The sequence below is a fragment of the Triturus cristatus genome, chromosome 3_2 (assembly GCF_964204655.1).
Source record: "Triturus cristatus chromosome 3_2, aTriCri1.1, whole genome shotgun sequence".
NCBI lineage: Eukaryota > Metazoa > Chordata > Amphibia > Caudata > Salamandridae > Triturus > Triturus cristatus.
This window is the reverse complement of record NC_140584.1, coordinates 917,622,375-917,641,364: the sequence shown is the minus strand read 5'-3', so window position 1 is coordinate 917,641,364 and position 18,990 is coordinate 917,622,375. Positions and strand designations below refer to the sequence as shown.

At 41.0% G+C, this 18,990-nt stretch overlaps 5 non-coding genes across 5 annotated transcripts; all 5 read right to left on the bottom strand.

Moving 5' to 3' along the window:
• Window positions 1-3,141: 3,141 nt before the first annotated feature.
• Window positions 3,142-3,357, bottom strand: LOC146858485 (small nucleolar RNA U3). The gene has a single exon (XR_014980215.1). It is a non-coding gene; the product is annotated as a small nucleolar RNA U3 (small nucleolar RNA).
• A 3,160-nt stretch (window positions 3,358-6,517) lies between these two features.
• On the bottom strand, window positions 6,518-6,733 carry LOC146858484 (small nucleolar RNA U3). Its single transcript, XR_014980162.1, has one exon. It is a non-coding gene; the product is annotated as a small nucleolar RNA U3 (small nucleolar RNA).
• Window positions 6,734-9,893: 3,160 nt separating this feature from the next.
• Window positions 9,894-10,109, bottom strand: LOC146858483 (small nucleolar RNA U3). Its single transcript, XR_014980614.1, has one exon. It is a non-coding gene; the product is annotated as a small nucleolar RNA U3 (small nucleolar RNA).
• Window positions 10,110-13,269: 3,160 nt separating this feature from the next.
• On the bottom strand, window positions 13,270-13,485 carry LOC146858482 (small nucleolar RNA U3). Its single transcript, XR_014980545.1, has one exon. It is a non-coding gene; the product is annotated as a small nucleolar RNA U3 (small nucleolar RNA).
• A 3,160-nt stretch (window positions 13,486-16,645) lies between these two features.
• Window positions 16,646-16,861, bottom strand: LOC146858481 (small nucleolar RNA U3). The gene has a single exon (XR_014980217.1). It is a non-coding gene; the product is annotated as a small nucleolar RNA U3 (small nucleolar RNA).
• Window positions 16,862-18,990: the final 2,129 nt, after the last annotated feature.

The window sequence follows — 18,990 nt, the reverse complement described above, 5'->3', positions numbered from 1 at the left end:
TATAGCTCACACAGACAGAAAGGGTGGAAACCCTTCCTACTTACAGTAAGACAAGGTTCGGCATCATCAACGGAAATAAAAACATATAAATATAAACATATTTTTTACTCCACAAGATAATATTCCACAGATGCACATGCATACGCCTTTATTTACATTAAAGCCTACTCAATAGATCCTGGTGAGACACTGCTTTATAAATTTGCATATTTTAAATCAGCAACCAATCAAATTCAGCCTGCCTGTTCCTGACCCAATGCTGTACCACAGGGAGAGTTGGAAAATTTCTTCAAAAAACTGCAGGTTCCACAAGATCATACAGATGATTTTTAATCCGAATAGTTGGTCCAGATTAGCATCTGTCAAACAGCCAAAAGAGTGACACTGATCACTAGCGAGAAGGGACCTGCTAAGGTTGCAAGCGTGGAAACAAACGTTGTAGCATTCAAGCTACCTTTAAATTTTGAACAGTTGCACCACAGATCAAATGTACGGCAACATCTTTGATTAGTTTCCCCAAACAAACTAAGGGGCATATCAGCAACAACCGGCGATAATTATCGCTAAGCGCACTTAGCGCTAGGATAATTATCGCCGGCTAGCGTGGATTATTATCGCTGAGATAACGTGGTATTAGCAACGCTTATCTCAAAAACGATAAAAATCCTAACGCTAACTGCCTAACGTGAGATTATCGCTGGAAACCCAGCGATAATGTCACGAAGTGTGGCGTTAGCTTGCTGATAGGGACTCACAAACTTAGCCATGATATCCACCTTACATAGGATACCATGGCTAAGTCAGTCCTGAAGCAGGCGTAAGGAAAGTAGCAATAACAGGGGTTATCGCTACTTTTCCTGCCGCTATGCTTCATAGCGTGGGCCTTGATGATATGAGAAATGTCGCTTAGCGACATTTCTCCTGTCATGTCAGGTCAGGTACGCCCACTTTGCATCTCATTAGAGATGCAAAGCTGGGCGTTAGGAATCCCGACGCTAATGCAAGGTTTCACGCGTTAGCGTGACCTTGCTAATTAGGCGATCATTTTTTATCGCCAGCTTGATGATATGCCCCTAACTGTTCCCCAGTTCACATGTAAGACTCTAAGCAGACGATGAACTTCGACGGGGGTCCAGACTTAGTGAAAAACCTCTTGCAGCACATACGGGAGATAACGGAACCTATCACTTTCAGAAGAGCCCTGAATGCCTGGCTATCTAAGAAAGCGTTCACATGAACAACTTGTACTACCACCCAGCTTGAATTCATGCAGCTTTTCAAAGCTAAAAGACCTTTAGGTGTCTCAGCACTACAGAAGTATCCAAAATATAGTTTATGTTTTGTGTACAGAAGACTTTTTACACTGGGAAGTGAATACTTGCCAGAAACGTTTTGTATCTAATATTTATTAGAACAGGAATTGAACTTTTCAGTATATAATTCCGTTTTACAGCATATCCTCAAATGAAGAAAGGAACGGCCATCAACAGTAGACAGTTGTTTCAAAAATTAAACTCTGCCTGTGCCCTTCCTTTTTAGATCAGAACTTATCTGCAACACCTTTGGGCCACTTACAAATACTATTTCAATCTTGATTCTACATAACATATCAAGACAAAGAGTTTTATAACTCTATGCCAAGCTGTCCAAGGGTTACAGGAAGATATCACAAGAGCATTTTTTCTGCCACCTGGCTAAGCTCTCAGCAGATCAGTGATAGATAATTAAAACCTGACGCTGCAATCTATGCAGCTAACTAAAGTTTAATTCAGCATGATAGACTAAAGTTGAAGGCACTGGACAAACACAAGAAAGGGGACCAGGAAAATCGCCTCTTGGGGCAGGCTAAAAGGCTATCACAATATGGTCTCAACTTTGTAATTTTTACGTAAAAACAGACCATGGCTGGAAAAGCAGTCGGGCGATGCCCCAGACTCTTACAAAGCCAAGAAGAGGCAAAGGCTCTGGGTATTCACCTGGCCTGTCACCAAACTGTAAACTTCTACAATTTACGGCCTGGCGCCAGCCCACCTACCTCGTTTCATAGGTGTCGCAGCATAGTGGATATCCAAAATGGTGGCATTTGGGGTTCTAGCCATTACAGCTATAGAACTTTCAAGGCACAGGGCTTATTTTACTATTTACAACCAGCTGATATTCTGATTCTCTACATGAGGCTCTCAATCTTCCAGTGTTCTAAAATACCATAGGACAACGCTACAGGGGGCTACAATGGTCATTAAATACCCTCTGTTTGAGTTATAGACTCAAGTTAAAGCTGAGCTTCTATATCGAGGGGATAGAACATTTAATCAATGTGATACCCGAGGCAGAAAGTCTATACTGATATCACAACATTCCCGTCAATGAAGTAAGAATACTCTAACTTGAACCAGGAGAACCAAAAAAATGGCACTTGCTGGAGCAGGTGGCTCGTTCTGACCATTATTCGATCGTTGCAACTCCTCTGTCCCCCAATGGATCTTGCAAAATTCCAAAGTTCGAATGCATCAAGCCCTTGATGTACTAAGGGTTGCACAGGGGCTTGTTGGGAGCTGCAAGATTTTGTGCTGAGCACGCAAGCTTTTATAATGAAAAGTACACAGACGCAGTCCCTTACTTCTGCTTTGCACCGCACGAATTCCTGTGAAAACTTTAACAAATACCAAAGGAGTAGTTTTTCATCCTTAGCAGTCTAAGATCCACCGCAGCCTTGTAAGTTGTAAGAAGCCAGGGTGTTACGCTTCCTCTTACTCTAAACGGCCTAACTAGCATTAGCAGGTTTCTTTAAACAGTCTATTCGAAAGAGTGATAAATCTTTTGAGTAGCAGTAGTTGCCTTGCAGAAGTCTAGGCTCTACAAATAGCTCATACGCACAGTCCATTTAAAATGTACTCTTTACTATCCATGTTCGAAAAACAAAGCTTTTTTTATAAATAACATACCAAATTATCAACTGATGGTGAGAGGTGCCTTTCAAAGAGAACCTCTTGCAAAAACCACAAGTCCAAGAAAGCTCAACAGCTTCTAATAAGTATTCATATACTCAACAGTTAAGTTACAAGAAACCAAAAAAGAAATGACAAACTAAACAAGAAATTAGAAACTGATAGACTTTCTTACACCCAAAAATAAAATCTAACCACTCAGTTTGTGTTCTCTTTCTCCAATCCTCCTGAAAGGAACAGGAACGATCATAAATAGCAAACAGAAGCTACATGAATGCAACACTGTTCACTCACTTCACGCCCAAAAGAGAAGACTGCAATTCTTCCTCGTGGTTAGCGAAGACCAGACACTTTCAAACACATTTCCTCAGTTAAAAACTATAGAAATGATCCCTGAAAGTATAGTCTTAACAAAATTCTTTATAGCTCACACAGACAGAAAGGGTGGAAACCCTTCCTACTTACAGTAAGACAAGGTTCGGCATCATCAACGGAAATAAAAACATATAAATATAAACATATTTTTTACTCCACAAGATAATATTCCACAGATGCACACGCATACGCCTTTATTTACAATAAAGCCTACTCAATAGATCCTGGTGAGACACTGCTTTATAAATTTGCATATTTTAAATCAGCAACCAATCAAATTCAGCCTGCCTGTTCCTGACCCAATGCTGTACCACAGGGAGAGTTGGAAAATTCTTCAAAAAACTGCAGGTTCCACAAGATCATACAGATGATTTTTAATCCGAATAGTTGGTCCAGATTAGCATCTGTCAAACAGCCAAAAGAGTGACACTGATCACTAGCGAGAAGGGACCTGCTAAGGTTGCAAGCGTGGAAACAAACGTTGTAGCATTCAAGCTACCTTTAAATTTTGAACAGTTGCACCACAGATCAAATGTACGGCAACATCTTTGATTAGTTTCCCCAAACAAACTAAGGGGCATATCAGCAACAACCGGCGATAATTATCGCTAAGCGCACTTAGCGCTAGGATAATTATCGCCGGCTAGCGTGGATTATTATCGCTGAGATAACATGCTATTAGCAACGCTTATCTCAAAAACGATAAAAATCCTAACGCTAACTGCCTAACGTGAGATTATCGCTGGAAACCCAGCGATAATGTCACGAAGTGTGGCGTTAGCTTGCTGATAGGGACTCACAAACTTAGCCATGATATCCACCTTACATAGGATACCATGGCTAAGTCAGTCCTGAAGCAGGCGTAAGGAAAGTAGCAATAACAGGGGTTATCGCTACTTTTCCTGCCGCTATGCTTCATAGCGTGGGCCTTGATGATAGGAGAAATGTCGCTTAGCGACATTTCTCCTGTCATGTCAGGTCAGGTACGCCCACTTTGCATCTCATTAGAGATGCAAAGCTGGGCGTTAGGAATCCCGACGCTAATGCAAGGTTTCACGCGTTAGCGTGACCTTGCTAATTAGGCGATCATTTTTTATCACCAGCTTGATGATATGCCCCTAACTGTTCCCCAGTTCACATGTAAGACTCTAAGCAGACGATGAACTTCGACGGGGGTCCAGACTTAGTGAAAAACCTCTTGCAGCACATACGGGAGATAACGGAACCTATCACTTTCAGAAGAGCCCTGAATGCCTGGCTATCTAAGAAAGCGTTCACATGAACAACTTGTACTACCACCCAGCTTGAATTCATGTAGCTTTTCAAAGCTAAAAGACCTTTAGGTGTCTCAGCACTACAGAAGTATCCAAAATATAGTTTATGTTTTGTGTACAGAAGACTTTTTACACTGGGAAGTGAATACTTGCCAGAAACGTTTTGTATCTAATATTCATTAGAACAGGAATTGAACTTTTCAGTATATAATTCCGTTTTACAGCATATCCTCAAATGAAGAAAGGAACGGCCATCAACAGTAGACAGTTGTTTCAAAAATTAAACTCTGCCTGTGCCCTTCCTTTTTAGATCAGAACTTATCTGCAACACCTTTGGGCCACTTACAAATACTATTTCAATCTTGATTCTACATAACATATCAAGACAAAGAGTTTTATAACTCTATGCCAAGCTGTCCAAGGGTTACAGGAAGATATCACAAGAGCATTTTTTCTGCCACCTGGCTAAGCTCTCAGCAGATCAGTGATAGATAATTAAAACCTGACGCTGCAATCTATGCAGCTAACTAAAGTTTAATTCAGCATGATAGACTAAAGTTGAAGGCACTGGACAAACACAAGAAAGGGGACCAGGAAAATCGCCTCTTGGGGCAGGCTAAAAGGCTATCACAATATGGTCTCAACTTTGTAATTTTTACGTAAAAACAGACCATGGCTGGAAAAGCAGTCGGGCGATGCCCCAGACTCTTACAAAGCCAAGAAGAGGCAAAGGCTCTGGGTATTCACCTGGCCTGTCACCAAACTGTAAACTTCTACAATTTAAGGCCTGGCGCCAGCCCACCTACCTCGTTTCATAGGTGTCGCAGCATAGTGGATATCCAAAATGGTGGCATTTGGGGTTCTAACCATTACAGCTATAGAACTTTCAAGGCACAGGACTTATTTTACTATTTACAACCAGCTGATATTCCGATTCTCTACATGAGGCTCTCAATCTTCCAGTGTTCTAAAATACCATAGGACAACGCTACAGGGGGCTACAATGGTCATTAAATACCCTCTGTTTGAGTTATAGACTCAAGTTAAAGCTGAGCTTCTATATCGAGGGGATAGAACATTTAATCAATGTGATACCCGAGGCAGAAAGTCTATACTGATATCACAACATTCCAGTCAATGAAGTAAGAATACTCTAACTTGAACCAGGAGAACCAAAAAAATGGCACTTGCTGGAGCAGGTGGCTCGTTCTGACCATTATTCGATCGTTGCAACTCCTCTGTCCCCAATGGATCTTGCAAAATTCCAAAGTTCGAATGCATCAAGCCCTTGATACACTAAGGGTTGCACAGGGGCTTGTTGGGAGCTGCAAGATTTTGTGCTGAGCACGCAAGCTTTTATAATGAAAAGTAAACAGACGCAGTCCCTTACTTCTGCTTTGCACGGCACGAATTCCTGTGAAAACTTTAACAAATACCAAAGGAGTAGTTTTTCATCCTTAGCAGTCTAAGATCCACCGCAGCCTTGTAAGTTGTAAGAAGCCAGGGTGTTACGCTTCCTCTTACTCTAAACGGCCTAACTAGCATTAGCAGGTTTCTTTAAACAGTCTATTCAAAAGAGTGATAAATCTTTTGAGTAGCAGTAGTTGCCTTGCAGAAGTCTAGGCTCAACAAATAGCTCATACGCACAGTCCATTTAAAACGTACTCTTTACTATCCATGTTCGAAAAACAAACCTTTTTTTATAAATAACATACCAAATTATCAACTGATGGTGAGAGGTGCCTTTCAAAGAGAACCTCTTGCAAAAACCACAAGTCCAAGAAAGCTCAACAGCTTCTAATAAGTATTCATATACTCAACAGTTAAATTACAAGAAACCAAAGAAATCAAAAAAGAAATGACAAACTAAACAAGAAATTAGAAACTGATAGACTTTCTTACACCCAAAAATAAAAGCTAACCACTCAGTTTGTGTTCTCTTTCTCCAATCCTCCTGAAAGGAACAGGAACGATCATCAATAGCAAACAGCAGCTACATGAATGCAACACTGTTCACTCACTTCACGCCCAAAAGAGAAAACTACAATTCTTCCTCATGGTTAGCGAAGACCAGACACTTTCAAACACATTTCCTCAGTTAAAAACTATAGAAATGATCCCTGAAAGTATAGTCTTAACAAAATTCTTTATAGCTCGCACAGACAGAAAGGGTGGAAACCCTTACTACTTACAGTAAGACAAGGTTCGGCATCATCAACGGAAATAAAAACATATAAATATAAACATATTTTTTACTCCACAAGATAATATTCCACACATGCACATGCATACGCCTTTATTTACATTAAAGCCTACTCAATAGATCCTGGTGAGACACTGCTTTATAAATTTGCATATTTTAAATCAGCAACCAATCAAATTCAGCCTGCCTGTTCCTGACCCAATGCTGTACCACAGGGAGAGTTGGAAAATTCTTCAAAAAACTGCAGGTTCCACAAGATCATACAGATGATTTTTAATCCGAATAGTTGGTCCAGATTAGCATCTGTCAAACAGCCAAAAGAGTGACACTGATCACTAGCGAGAAGGGACCTGCTAAGGTTGCAAGCGTGGAAACAAACGTTGTAGCATTCAAGCTACCTTTAAATTTTGAACAGTTGCACCACAGATCAAATGTACGGCAACATCTTTGATTAGTTTCCCCAAACAAACTAAGGGGCATATCAGCAACAACCGGCGATAATTATCGCTAAGCGCACTTAGCGCTAGGATAATTATCGCCGGCTAGCGTGGATTATTATCGCTGAGATAACGTGCTATTAGCAACGCTTATCTCAAAAACGATAAAAATCCTAACGCTAACTGCCTAACGTGAGATTATCGCTGGAAACCCAGCGATAATGTCACGAAGTGTGGCGTTAGCTTGCTGATAGGGACTCACAAACTTAGCCATGATATCCACCTTACATAGGATACCATGGCTAAGTCAGTCCTGAAGCAGGCATAAGGAAAGTAGCAATAACAGGGGTTATCGCTACTTTTCCTGCCGCTATGCTTCATAGCGTGGGCCTTGATGATAGGAGAAATGTCGCTTAGCGACATTTCTCCTGTCATGTCAGGTCAGGTACGCCCACTTTGCATCTCATTAGAGATGCAAAGCTGGGCGTTAGGAATCCCGACGCTAATGCAAGGTTTCACGCGTTAGCGTGACCTTGCTAATTAGGCGATCATTTTTTATCACCAGCTTGATGATATGCCCCTAACTGTTCCCCAGTTCACATGTAAGACTCTAAGCAGACGATGAACTTCGACGGGGGTCCAGACTTAGTGAAAAACCTCTTGCAGCACATACGGGAGATAACGGAACCTATCACTTTCAGAAGAGCCCTGAATGCCTGGCTATCTAAGAAAGCGTTCACATGAACAACTTGTACTACCACCCAGCTTGAAATCATGCAGCTTTTCAAAGCTAAAAGACCTTTAGGTGTCTCAGCACTACAGAAGTATCCAAAATATAGTTTATGTTTTGTGTACAGAAGACTTTTTACACTGGGAAGTGAATACTTGCCAGAAACGTTTTGTATCTAATATTCATTAGAACAGGAATTGAAATTTTCAGTATATAATTCCGTTTTACAGCATATCCTCAAATGAAGAAAGGAACGGCCATCAACAGTAGACAGTTGTTTCAAAAATTAAACTCTGCCTGCGCACTTCCTTCTTAGATCAGAACTTATCTGCAACACATTTGGGCCACTTACAAATACTATTTCAATCTTGATTCTACATAACATATCAAGACAAAGAGTTTTATAACTCTATGCCAAGCTGTCCAAGGGTTACAGGAAGATATCACAAGAGCATTTTTTCTGCCACCTGGCTAAGCTCTCAGCAGATCAGTGATAGATAATTAAAACCTGACGCTGCAATCTATGCAGCTAACTAAAGTTTAATTCAGCATGATAGACTAAAGTTGAAGGCACTGGACAAACACAAGAAAGGGGACCAGGAAAATCGCCTCTTGGGGCAGGCTAAAAGGCTATCACAATATGGTCTCAACTTTGTAATTTTTACGTAAAAACAGACCATGGCTGGAAAAGCAGTCGGGCGATGCCCCAGACTCTTACAAAGCCAAGAAGAGGCAAAGGCTCTGGGTATTCACCTGGCCTGTCACCAAACTGTAAACTTCTACAATTTACGGCCTGGCGCCAGCCCACCTACCTCGTTTCATAGGTGTCGCAGCATAGTGGATATCCAAAATGGTGGCATTTGGGGTTCTAACCATTACAGCTATAGAACTTTCAAGGCACAGGGCTTATTTTACTATTTACAACCAGCTGATATTCCGATTCTCTACATGAGGCTCTCAATCTTCCAGTGTTCTAAAATACCATAGGACAACGCTACAGGGGGCTACAATGGTCATTAAATACCCTCTGTTTGAGTTATAGACTCAAGTTAAAGCTGAGCTTCTATATCGAGGGGATAGAACATTTAATCAATGTGATACCCGAGGCAGAAAGTCTATACTGATATCACAACATTCCAGTCAATGAAGTAAGAATACTCTAACTTGAACCAGGAGAACCAAAAAAATGGCACTTGCTGGAGCAGGTGGCTCGTTCTGACCAATATTCGATCGCTGCAACTCCTCTGTCCCCAAAGGATCTTGCAAAATTCCAAAGTTCGAATGCATCAAGCCCTTGATGTACTAAGGGTTGCACAGGGGCTTGTTGGGAGCTGCAAGATTTTGTGCTGAGCACGCAAGCTTTTATAATGAAAAGTAGACAGACGCAGTCCCTTACTTCTGCTTTGCACCGCACGAATTCCTGTGAAAACTTTAACAAATACCAAAGGAGTAGTTTTTCATCCTTAGCAGTCTAAGATCCACCGCAGCCTTGTAAGTTGTAAGAAGCCAGGGTGTTACGCTTCCTCTTACTCTAAACGGCCTAACTAGCATTAGCAGGTTTCTTTAAACAGTCTATTCGAAAGAGTGATAAATCTTTTGAGTAGCAGTAGTTGCCTTGCAGAAGTCTAGGCTCTACAAATAGCTCATACGCACAGTCCATTTAAAACGTACTCTTTACTATCCATGTTCGAAAAACAAAGCTTTTTTTATAAATAACATACCAAATTATCAACTGATGGTGAGAGGTGCCTTTCAAAGAGAACCTCTTGCAAAAACCACAAGTCCAAGAAAGCTCAACAGCTTCTAATAAGTATTCATATACTCAACAGTTAAGTTACAAGAAACCAAAGAAATCAAAAAAGAAATGACAAACTAAACAAGAAATTAGAAACTGATAGACTTTCTTACACCCAAAAATAAAAGCTAACCACTCAGTTTGTGTTCTCTTTCTCCAATCCTCCTGAAAGGAACAGGAACGATCATCAATAGCAAACAGCAGCTACATGAATGCAACACTGTTCACTCACTTCACGCCCAAAAGAGAAAACTACAATTCTTCCTCGTGGTTAGCGAAGACCAGACACTTTCAAACACATTTCCTCAGTTAAACACTATAGAAATGATCCCTGAAAGTATAGTCTTAACAAAATTCTTTATAGCTCACACAGACAGAAAGGGTGGAAACCCTTCCTACTTACAGTAAGACAAGGTTCGGCATCATCAACGGAAATAAAAACATATAAATATAAACATATTTTTTACTCCACAAGATAATATTCCACAGATGCACATGCATACGCCTTTATTTACATTAAAGCCTACTCAATAGATCCTGGTGAGACACTGCTTTATAAATTTGCATATTTTAAATCAGCAACCAATCAAATTCAGCCTGCCTGTTCCTGACCCAATGCTGTACCACAGGGAGAGTTGGAAAATTCTTCAAAAAACTGCAGGTTCCACAAGATCATACAGATGATTTTTAATCCGAATAGTTGGTCCAGATTAGCATCTGTCAAACAGCCAAAAGAGTGACACTGATCACTAGCGAGAAGGGACCTGCTAAGGTTGCAAGCGTGGAAACAAACGTTGTAGCATTCAAGCTACCTTTAAATTTTGAACAGTTGCACCACAGATCAAATGTACGGCAACATCTTTGATTAGTTTCCCCAAACAAACTAAGGGGCATATCAGCAACAACCGGCGATAATTATCGCTAAGCGCACTTAGCGCTAGGATAATTATCGCCGGCTAGCGTGGATTATTATCGCTGAGATAACGTGCTATTAGCAACGCTTATCTCAAAAACGATAAAAATCCTAACGCTAACTGCCTAACGTGAGATTATCGCTGGAAACCCAGCGATAATGTCACAAAGTGTGGCGTTAGCTTGCTGATAGGGACTCACAAACTTAGCCATGATATCCACCTTACATAGGATACCATGGCTAAGTCAGTCCTGAAGCAGGCGTAAGGAAAGTAGCAATAACAGGGGTTATCGCTACTTTTCCTGCCGCTATGCTTCATAGCGTGGGCCTTGATGATAGGAGAAATGTCGCTTAGCGACATTTCTCCTGTCATGTCAGGTCAGGTACGCCCACTTTGCATCTCATTAGAGATGCAAAGCTGGGCGTTAGGAATCCCGACGCTAATGCAAGGTTTCACGCGTTAGCGTGACCTTGCTAATTAGGCGATCATTTTTTATCACCAGCTTGATGATATGCCCCTAACTGTTCCCCAGTTCACATGTAAGACTCTAAGCAGACGATGAACTTCGACGGGGGTCCAGACTTAGTGAAAAACCTCTTGCAGCACATACGGGAGATAACGGAACCTATCACTTTCAGAAGAGCCCTGAATGCCTGGCTATCTAAGAAAGCGTTCACATGAACAACTTGTACTACCACCCAGCTTGAATTCATGCAGCTTTTCAAAGCTAAAAGACCTTTAGGTGTCTCAGCACTACAGAAGTATCCAAAATATAGTTTATGTTTTGTGTACAGAAGACTTTTTACACTGGGAAGTGAATACTTGCCAGAAACGTTTTGTATCTAATATTCATTAGAACAGGAATTGAAATTTTCAGTAAATAATTCCGTTTTACAGCATATCCTCAAATGAAGAAAGGAACGGCCATCAACAGTAGACAGTTGTTTCAAAAATTAAACTCTGCCTGCGCACTTCCTTCTTAGATCAGAACTTATCTGCAACACATTTGGGCCACTTACAAATACTATTTCAATCTTGATTCTACATAACATATCAAGACAAAGAGTTTTATAACTCTATGCCAAGCTGTCCAAGGGTTACAGGAAGATATCACAAGAGCATTTTTTCTGCCACCTGGCTAAGCTCTCAGCAGATCAGTGATAGATAATTAAAACCTGACGCTGCAATCTATGCAGCTAACTAAAGTTTAATTCAGCATGATAGACTAAAGTTGAAGGCACTGGACAAACACAAGAAAGGGGACCAGGAAAATCGCCTCTTGGGGCAGGCTAAAAGGCTATCACAATATGGTCTCAACTTTGTAATTTTTACGTAAAAACAGACCATGGCTGGAAAAGCAGTCGGGCGATGCCCCAGACTCTTACAAAGCCAAGAAGAGGCAAAGGCTCTGGGTATTCACCTGGCCTGTCACCAAACTGTAAACTTCTACAATTTACGGCCTGGCGCCAGCCCACCTACCTCGTTTCATAGGTGTCGCAGCATAGTGGATATCCAAAATGGTGGCATTTGGGGTTCTAACCATTACAGCTATAGAACTTTCAAGGCACAGGGCTTATTTTACTATTTACAACCAGCTGATATTCCGATTCTCTACATGAGGCTCTCAATCTTCCAGTGTTCTAAAATACCATAGGACAACGCTACAGGGGGCTACAATGGTCATTAAATACCCTCTGTTTGAGTTATAGACTCAAGTTAAAGCTGAGCTTCTATATCGAGGGGATAGAACATTTAATCAATGTGATACCCGAGGCAGAAAGTCTATACTGATATCACAACATTCCAGTCAATGAAGTAAGAATACTCTAACTTGAACCAGGAGAACCAAAAAAATGGCACTTGCTGGAGCAGGTGGCTCGTTCTGACCAATATTCGATCGCTGCAACTCCTCTGTCCCCAAAGGATCTTGCAAAATTCCAAAGTTCGAATGCATCAAGCCCTTGATGTACTAAGGGTTGCACAGGGGCTTGTTGGGAGCTGCAAGATTTTGTGCTGAGCACGCAAGCTTTTATAATGAAAAGTACACAGACGCAGTCCCTTACTTCTGCTTTGCACCGCACGAATTCCTGTGAAAACTTTAACAAATACCAAAGGAGTAGTTTTTCATCCTTAGCAGTCTAAGATCCACCGCAGCCTTGTAAGTTGTAAGAAGCCAGGGTGTTACGCTTCCTCTTACTCTAAACGGCCTAACTAGCATTAGCAGGTTTCTTTTAACAGTCTATTCGAAAGAGTGATAAATCTTTTGAGTAGCAGTAGTTGCCTTGCAGAAGTCTAGGCTCTACAAATAGCTCATACGCACAGTCCATTTAAAATGTACTCTTTACTATCCATGTTCGAAAAACAAAGCTTTTTTTATAAATAACATACCAAATTATCAACTGATGGTGAGAGGTGCCTTTCAAAGAGAACCTCTTGCAAAAACCACAAGTCCAAGAAAGCTCAACAGCTTCTAATAAGTATTCATATACTCAACAGTTAAGTTACAAGAAACCAAAGAAATCAAAAAAGAAATGACAAACTAAACAAGAAATTAGAAACTGATAGACGTTCTTACACCCAAAAATAAAAGCTAACCACTCAGTTTGTGTTCTCTTTCTCCAATCCTCCTGAAAGGAACAGGAACGATCATCAATAGCAAACAGCAGCTACATGAATGCAACACTGTTCACTCACTTCACGCCCAAAAGAGAAAACTACAATTCTTCCTCGTGGTTAGCGAAGACCAGACACTTTCAAACACATTTCCTCAGTTAAAAACTATAGAAATGATCCCTGAAAGTATAGTCTTAACAAATATCTTTATAGCTCACACAGACAGAAAGGGTGGAAACCCTTCCTACTTACAGTAAGACAAGGTTCGGCATCATCAACGGAAATAAAAACATATAAATATAAACATATTTTTTACTCCACAAGATAATATTCCACAGATGCACACGCATACGCCTTTATTTACATTAAAGCCTACTCAATAGATCCTGGTGAGACATTGCTTTATAAATTTGCATATTTTAAATCAGCAACCAATCAAATTCAGCCTGCCTGTTCCTGACCCAATGCTGTACCACAGGGAGAGTTGGAAAATTCTTCAAAAAACTGCAGGTTCCACAAGATCATACAGATGATTTTTAATCCGAATAGTTGGTCCAGATTAGCATCTGTCAAACAGCCAAAAGAGTGACACTGGTCACTAGCGAGAAGGGACCTGCTAAGGTTGCAAGCGTGGAAACAAACGTTGTAGCATTCAAGCTACCTTTAAATTTTGAACAGTTGCACCACAGATCAAATGTACGGCAACATCTTTGATTAGTTTCCCCAAACAAACTAAGGGGCATATCAGCAACAACCCGCGATAATTATCGCTAAGCGCACTTAGCGCTAGGATAATTATCGCCGGCTAGCATGGATTATTATCGCTGAGATAACGTGCTTTTAGCAACGCTTATCTCAAAAACGATAAAAATCCTAACGCTAACTGCCTAACGTGAGATTATCGCTGGAAACCCAGCGAAAATGTCACGAAGTGTGGCGTTAGCTTGCTGATAGGGACTCACAAACTTAGCCATGATATCCACCTTACATAGGATACCATGGCTAAGTCAGTCCTGAAGCAGGCGTAAGGAAAGTAGCAATAACAGGGGCTATCGCTACTTTTCCTTCCGCTATGCTTCATAGCGTGGGCCTTGATGATAGGAGAAATGTCGCTTAGCGACATTTCTCCTGTCATGTCAGGTCAGGTACGCCCACTTTGCATCTCATTAGAGATGCAAAGCTGGGCGTTAGGAATCCCGACGCTAATGCAAGGTTTCACACGTTAGCGTGACCTTGCTAATTAGGCGATCATTTTTTATCACCAGCTTGATGATATGCCCCTAACTGTTCCCCAGTTCACATGTAAGACTCTAAGAGGACGATGAACTTCGACGGGGGTCCAGACTTAGTGAAAAACCTCTTGCAGCACATACGGGAGATAACGGAACCTATCACTTTCAGAAGAGCCCTGAATGCCTGGCTATCTAAGAAAGCGTTCACATGAACAACTTGTACTACCACCCAGCTTGAATTCATGCAGCTTTTCAAAGCTAAAAGACCTTTAGGTGTCTCAGCACTACAGAAGTATCCAAAATATAGTTTATGTTTTGTGTACAGAAGACTTTTTACACTGGGAAGTGAATACTTGCCAGAAACGTTTTGTATCTAATATTTATTAGAACAGGAATTGAACTTTTCAGTATATAATTCCGTTTTACAGCATATCCTCAAATGAAGAAAGGAACGGCCATCAACAGTAGACAGTTGTTTCAAAAATTAAACTCTGCCTGTGCCCTTCCTTTTTAGATCAGAACTTATCTGCAACACCTTTGGGCCACTTACAAATACTATTTCAATCTTGATTCTACATAACATATCAAGACAAAGAGTTTTATAACTCTATGCCAAGCTGTCCAAGGGTTACAGGAAGATATCACAAGAGCATTTTTTCTGCCACCTGGCTAAGCTCTCAGCAGATCAGTGATAGATAATTAAAACCTGACGCTGCAATCTATGCAGCTAACTAAAGTTTAATTCAGCATGATAGACTAAAGTTGAAGGCACTGGACAAACACAAGAAAGGGGACCAGGAAAATCGCCTCTTGGGGCAGGCTAAAAGGCTATCACAATATGGTCTCAACTTTGTAATTTTTACGTAAAAACAGACCATGGCTGGAAAAGCAGTCAGGCGATGCCCCAGACTCTTACAAAGCCAAGAAGAGGCAAAGGCTCTGGGTATTCACCTGGCCTGTCACCAAACTGTAAACTTCTACAATTTACGGCCTGGCGCCAGCCCACCTACCTCGTTTCATAGGTGTCGCAGCATAGTGGATATCCAAAATGGTGGCATTTGGGGTTCTAACCATTACAGCTATAGAACTTTCAAGGCACAGGGCTTATTTTACTATTTACAACCAGCTGATATTCCGATTCTCTACATGAGGCTCTCAATCTTCCAGTGTTCTAAAATACCATAGGACAACGCTACAGGGGGCTACAATGGTCATTAAATACCCTCTGTTTGAGTTATAGACTCAAGTTAAAGCTGAGCTTCTATATCGAGGGGATAGAACATTTAATCAATGTGATACCCGAGGCAGAAAGTCTATACTGATATCACAACATTCCAGTCAATGAAGTAAGAATACTCTAACTTGAACCAGGAGAACCAAAAAAATGGCACTTGCTGGAGCAGGTGGCTCGTTCTGACCAATATTCGATCGCTGCAACTCCTCTGTCCCCAAAGGATCTTGCAAAATTCCAAAGTTCGAATGCATCAAGCCCTTGATGTACTAAGGGTTGCACAGGGGCTTGTTGGGAGCTGCAAGATTTTGTGCTGAGCACGCAAGCTTTTATAATGAAAAGTAGACAGACGAAGTCCCTTACTTCTGCTTTGCACCGCACGAATTCCTGTGAAAACTTTAACAAATACCAAAGGAGTAGTTTTTCATCCTTAGCAGTCTAAGATCCACCGCAGCCTTGTAAGTTGTAAGAAGCCAGGGTGTTACGCTTCCTCTTACTCTAAACGGCCTAACTAGCATTAGCAGGTTTCTTTTAACAGTCTATTCGAAAGAGTGATAAATCTTTTGAGTAGCAGTAGTTGCCTTGCAGAAGTCTAGGCTCTACAAATAGCTCATACGCACAGTCCATTTAAAATGTACTCTTTACTATCCATGTTCGAAAAACAAAGCTTTTTTTATAAATAACATACCAAATTATCAACTGATGGTGAGAGGTGCCTTTCAAAGAGAACCTCTTGCAAAAACCACAAGTCCAAGAAAGCTCAACAGCTTCTAATAAGTATTCATATACTCAACAGTTAAGTTACAAGAAACCAAAGAAATCAAAAAAGAAATGACAAACTAAACAAGAAATTAGAAACTGATAGACTTTCTTACACCCAAAAATAAAAGCTAACCACTCAGTTTGTGTTCTCTTTCTCCAATCCTCCTGAAAGGAACAGGAACAATCATCAATAGCAAACAGCAGCTACATGAATGCAACACTGTTCACTCACTTCACGCCCAAATGAGAAAACTACAATTCTTCCTCGTGGTTAGCGAAGACCAGACACTTTCAAACACATTTCCTCAGTTAAAAACTATAGAAATGATCCCTGAAAGTATAATCTTAACAAAATTCTTTGTAGCTCACACAGACAGAAAGGGTGGAAACCCTTCCTACTTACAGTAAGACAAGGTTCGGCATCATCAACGGAAATAAAAACATATAAATATAAACATATTTTTTACTCCACAAGATAATATTCCACAGATGCACACGCATACGCCTTTATTTACATTAAAGCCTACTCAATAGATCCTGGTGAGACACTGCTTTATAAATTTGCATATTTTAAATCAGCAACCAATCAAATTCAGCCTGCCTGTTCCTGACCCAATGCTGTACCACAGGGAGAGTTGGAAAATTCTTCAAAAAACTGCAGGTTCCACAAGATCATACAGATGATTTTTAATCCGAATAGTTGGTCCAGATTAGCATCTGTCAAACAGCCAAAAGAGTGACACTGGTCACTAGCGAGAAGGGACCTGCTAAGGTTGCAAGCGTGGAAACAAACGTTGTAGCATTCAAGCTACCTTTAAATTTTGAACAGTTGCACCACATATCAAATGTACGGCAACATCTTTGATTAGTTTCCCCAAACAAACTAAGGGGCATATCAGCAACAACCGGCGATAATTATCGCTAAGCGCACTTAGCGCTAGGATAATTATCGACGGCTAGCATGGATTATTATCGCTGAGATAACGTGCTTTTAGCAACGCTTATCTCAAAAACGATAAAAATCCTAACGCTAACTGCCTAACGTGAGATTATCGCTGGAAACCCAGCGAAAATGTCACGAAGTGTGGCGTTAGCTTGCTGATAGGGACTCACAAACTTAGCCATGATATCCACCTTACATAGGATACCATGGCTAAGTCAGTCCTGAAGCAGGCGTAAGGAAAGTAGCAATAACAGGGGTTATCGCTACTTTTCCTTCCGCTATGCTTCATAGCGTGGGCCTTGATGATAGGAGAAATGTCGCTTAGCGACATTTCTCCTGTCATGTCAGGTCAGGTACGCCCACTTTGCATCTCATTAGAGATGCAAAGCTGGGCGTTAGGAATCCCGACGCTAATGCAAGGTTTCACGCGTTAGCGTGACCTTGCTAATTAGGCGATCATTTTTTATCACCAGCTTGATGATATGCCCCTAACTGTTCCCCAGTTCACATGTAAGACTCTAAGAGGACGATGAACTTCGACGGGGGTCCAGACTTAGTGAAAAACCTCTTGCAGCACATACGGGAGATAACGGAACCTATCACTTTCAGAAGAGCCCTGAATGCCTGGCTATCTAAGAAAGCGTTCACATGAACAACTTGTACTAAAACCCAGCTTGAATTCATGCAGCTTTTCAAAGCTAAAAGACCTTTAGGTGTCTCAGCACTACAGAAGTATCCAAAATATAGTTTATGTTTTGTGTACAGAAGACTTTTTACACTGGGAAGTGAATACTTGCCAGAAACGTTTTGTATCTAATATTTATTAGAACAGGAATTGAACTTTTCAGTATATAATTCCGTTTTACAGCAGATCCTCAAATGAAGAAAGGAACGGCCATCAACAGTAGACAGTTGTTTCAAAAATTAAACTCTGCCTGTGCCCTTCCTTTTTAGATCAGAACTTATCTGCAACACCTTTGGGCCACTTACAAATACTATTTCAATCTTGATTCTACATAACATATCAAGACAAAGAGTTTTATAACTCTATGCCAAGCTGTCCAAGGGTTACAGGAAGATATCACAAGAGCATTTTTTCTGCCACCTGGCTAAGCTCTCAGCAGATCAGTGATAGATAATTAAAACCTGACGCTGCAATCTATGCAGCTAACTAAAGTTTAATTCAGCATGATAGACTAAAGTTGAAGGCACTGGACAAACACAAGAAAGGAGACCAGGAAAATCGCCTCTTGGGGCAGGCTAAAAGGCTATCACAATATGGTCTCAACTTTGTAATTTTTACGTAAAAACAGACCATGGCTGGAAAAGCAGTCGGGCGATGCCCCAGACTCTTACAAAGCCAAGAAGAGGCAAAGGCTCTGGGTATTCACCTGGCCTGTCACCAAACTGTAAACTTCTACAATTTACGGCCTGGCGCCAGCCCACCTACCTCGTTTCATAGGTGTCGCAGCATAGTGGATATCCAAAATGGTGGCATTTGGGGTTCTAACCATTACAGCTATAGAACTTTCA